The 4,402-nt window shown below is 31.8% G+C and overlaps 1 long non-coding RNA gene across 1 annotated transcript; it reads left to right on the top strand.

Annotated features, from left to right (window-relative positions):
- Positions 1-12: 12 nt before the first annotated feature.
- On the top strand, positions 13-1,800 carry LOC107494523 (uncharacterized). Its single transcript, XR_001593302.3, has 2 exons — positions 13-233; positions 1,353-1,800. It is a non-coding gene; the product is annotated as an uncharacterized LOC107494523 (long non-coding RNA).
- Positions 1,801-4,402: the final 2,602 nt, after the last annotated feature.

The raw sequence follows: 4,402 nt of genomic DNA, 5'->3' as shown, positions 1-4,402 counted from the left end.
CCCAACCCCCCCCCCTCTTCCCCCAATCATTCATTCATTCATGTTTCTCTGAAGCAAAGAAACTCTAGCCGGCTAGCCCTCCATCGTCGCCGCCTAACCCAAGTCCTTGGCGCCACCGCCGTCCCAGGTCCTCAGCACTGCCGCTTCTTCCTCTTCCCCGTGTCCGGAACCCAGTAACTCGGCAGGTTCGTCTTCGGCTCTTCATCTTAGCTGGCTTCTCGGCACGGACCCAGGTTAGTGGCTTCTCGTCTTCATCTTCTGGTCTTCTTCTTTTTCGCCTTAGTTCTGAAATTGATGTTCTTAGGTCTTCTTCAATTTTTGTTCCATTTTTCTTCAAGTCTGCTTTGGTCTTGGTTTCAACTGTTTCAAGTTTGGTTCTGAAGGTTGGTTCTTTTCTTCTTTTGGTTCTGTCTTGTATTTGCTAGTTGCTAATGGTTGAAATTTTACAAATTTGCAAATTTGTATGCATAGTTCTGATTGTATGGTTCTGTATGCATGGTTCTGTATGTATGGTTTTGTTTCAAGTTTGGTTCTGATTGTTGCAAATTTACTAATACTTTGTTACCGGTATAATTACTCTGTTACAGGTTGTGCTCTTAAATTTCTGTTGTTAAATTTGCCTTTTTGCTGTAAATCGGGACTTTACTAGGATTTGTTAAATTTGTTGCTGTAACTTGAATTTGTTGCTTTCCAGTCACAGAATCAGAACAGAATGCTCAGTCAGTGCTTGATTGATTGGCTTTGCTCATTGATTGTATTTGATGATAAATTTTACCGCACTCAACATGTTTGATGAAATGCTTTAACCATATTTCTGGTTGGTTTTATAATTGTTAGCTTTTAGAAACTTAGTAAGTTGATTTTATGTGAAATTAGAATAATTGGATCATAGTAATTAGGAAATTTTAGCTGCACAAATAACATCTTTGCAGAAAACATATTAGCATGATGATTCCACTTGCATTAGTGTTCTTCTGGTAGATTTTAATTGTTATTGTGAACTTGTTAATTTGCTAATTGTTCTTGTGTTCTTGTGTTACTTTTAATTTTTTTTTTTTTTGTGATTTTCTGTTCTTGAACTTGTTAAGTTGATAATTTGCTAAATTGTTGGGCTGCTGTTGTTTTAATTTGCCAAATTGTTAGGTTGCTGCGACTTAATTTGTTGGATTTTCTATTTAGGTCATGTTCTTGTTTATTTGCTAAATTGTTGTTGTGTATTTATTGTTTATTTGCTGGATATTGGTAATCATTGTCTTTGAGATTATTTACTATGCAGGTTTAGTGTCATCACTGTTTTGGAATGTTTTATAATGTACTAATGTTTGTTGCTGTTTTGTAATTGCTGGCTGCAGGTTTAGTGTGATTATTGGTTAATGTTTTGTAATGTTCGGTGCAGAATGCTGATTGTTGAGTTCAGATATGGTTGTTTATTTTGATTTGGGTAAAGAGACTTATGGTCATTTTTTCCTGCCTTATACCAATTTAGATGATTATTTTCAGAGGATGAGCACTTATTATGTATCTTGAGAAACTGTCTTTGTGTGTTATGAGCATTTGGTGAAGCCTGTATTGTACCTATTCAAAGTTTAGTTTCACTAAATGATCTTCAAAGCAACTCATCCAAAATGCTGCTACACAAACCCACGTCTATTGTCTCTTAAAGCCTATATGCACTTTCATTTGGTGAAAGCCTTTCTAGCACTAGTCCACTACCAACGTTGTTATTAATAATGTTATCAAATTTATTTATCCAAGTACTATGTTTATTTTTTAGTTGGATTTATAATAATTCATTTGATATTCTTCTTATTCTTGTTAGATATTTCTTTTAACATTTTGTGTACTGATGAGGAATTGTACTTCATTAGAAAAATTTCCTATTACCCTATACCGTCAACTTAATACTTGCATATTTATAATTTATTATTCTACTCTAAAACGGTTTTTTCGGTTGATCCACCGGTTGGACCAGTAAACCAATGAACTAGTAATTAGAATAGTTTGATGATCGGTTCGGTTCTCAAAATCTTGTATAAAACCCAAAGCACTTCATTTTTGACCAACCCGCTTGAATCATATGATTTATGCCCTCTTCTATTTCTCTATTGTTTTGAATAATGCATCCGACACTTAAACCACTTTACTTGTGGTATGATGTCCCCAATTTTCACTTTGCTAGTGTTTCTTCTTATGCTGAATTTATACTCCATATACTTTGACCTAGCGTGAGTTGTGAGCAAATCATATACTTTTCGGGCCTATCTCCACAAATCTAGGTTGTCATTTAAAACTTCTTGCGATTATCCAATAAAGATGATGTCATTTACAAAAAGCATTTAACATGGTATGGGTTCTTGATTGGGCTCAATGAGTTGCAAAAAGCATTCAACATGGTATGGGTTCTTGGTTGTGCTCAGTAAGTACCTTCAAAACCCGTGTAAAAAGGTATAAATTCTACACTAATAGAAAATTTCTATGTTACACTATCTTGGATTCAAACTCTAGTTGTAACTTCCTCGTTCATGTTCTTAATTTCACGAATATGTGTAATTCTTACTCTTTTCTTCTCCAAAACCTTCAATAGAACTTCTCTTGGTATTCTATCATTTGTTTTTTCTAAGTTAATAAACACAATTTGTAGATCTTTTTTGTTATTCTGGGTCATTTCCATCATTCTCCTTAACAAGAATATGTCCTTCGTGGTAGATCTACCTACCATAAAACCAATATGGTATTTCAAAACTCGAGTCTCTTGTCTCAACCTCCATTTTATCACTTTTTCCCAGAATTTCAAGGTAGGGAGATTCTCTTCCTCCAGTTGTTTAGCATCTTCTTTAACCTTAAAATCTCACTCCCAATTCCATCAAAATATCCAATAACATCTAGAATGAATTAAAATTAAAAAAAAGTTTGTTGTCAATGAATTTGTTAAAAAAAATACCGTCAAAATTATCAATAAAATAAATAAATTTATAAATAAATTATACTTTTTCTAAAAGAATAAACTTACAAACTAAATAGGTGTAATCGTACCCAAAAGCATTGAGAGTGTCAAAATTCACAAAATTAAATCCATATCGTGGGATACTTGACGATTCTGGAAGTATGTGCACATTGGTACATTGATTTAAATTAACCACATACTCATAATGTGTAATATTGAAGTTACCTTCATTGAGTCCAACACCAAAATATCTTATTTGGTAAGATATTTTTTCTCTTAGCAAATTCACAAATCAAAATACAAGAGCCAATTTTGGATATATGTAAAAAAAGGGGATTGATGTACTTTGAATTGTGGTGCTATACATGTTTCATAACTTATACTTTTATAGTTGACTCATAGCTAAAATTTTTTAAATTTGATTGACTTTAATTTAAATTTGAATTAAATTTGCAGATAAAGTAAATAAATATATTAACAATTTTTAAAATTCTAAATTAATGTAACTGCAATATTAACGTACGTAGCTGCAATTTTTAAAATAAATCAACAAAATTTTAAAAAATAGTGCTAAAGAAGAATCAACAAATTTTAAAAAAATAGTGCTAAAATTAAAAAAATAACAACATAAATAAAACAATTTAAAATTTAAAGAATAACAACCTAAACAAAATAATATAAAAATTAAAAAATAACAACCTAAGTAAAATAACCCAAACAAATAATTTAAAATTTGAAAATAACAAGCTAAGTAAATAATAATTTATCTTTCATAAATATAATTCTAAAAATTTCTAGTGACGACACCTAAGCAAATAAATTTCCAGACTCAATGTATAAGCGCCACATTAGCATATGAGCTCCCCATTTGTATTACTATAAAGATAAAGATTTAAAAACAACAACCTAAATAAAATAATTTAAAATTTAAAAAATAACAACCTAAGTAAAATAATCCAAACAAATAATTTAAATTTAAAAATAACAACCTAAGTAAATAATAATTTATCTTTTATAAATATAATTCTAAAAATTTCTAGTGACGACACCTAAGTAAATAAATTTAAAGGCTCAACGTATGAGCACCACGTTAGCATATGAGCTCCCCATTTGTATTACTATAAGCTCCAACCGAACAAACTACGTGTCTATATAAGCAAGCAAATAAGTTGGAAAGAATCAGGTCATGAAACTCACTTTGATTTTCTTATTATTACTCTTAAGCTCTATTTTAACTTGAATATCGGGGTGCTTTTTGCAGGTACTCCCGTCGCGGTGTTCCAGCCAGGCCGTAAATAAAACTCTAACTAACGAGGTGAGAGAAAAACAAATACTAACAACTCAACTCATAAACATATTCCTTTGTGCTCTCGCCGCTTCGTAATGAGCCTTCACACCTGTAGCTGAAAGAGGGCGAAAATAGGGGGTAAGAACTGAGGAGTTCTTAGTAGAGTCGGG

The sequence above is a fragment of the Arachis duranensis genome, chromosome 6 (assembly GCF_000817695.3).
Source record: "Arachis duranensis cultivar V14167 chromosome 6, aradu.V14167.gnm2.J7QH, whole genome shotgun sequence".
NCBI classification, from domain to species: domain Eukaryota; kingdom Viridiplantae; phylum Streptophyta; class Magnoliopsida; order Fabales; family Fabaceae; genus Arachis; species Arachis duranensis.
The sequence above is the reverse complement of the archived record's forward strand: the minus strand, read 5'-3'. Positions and strand labels throughout refer to the sequence as shown.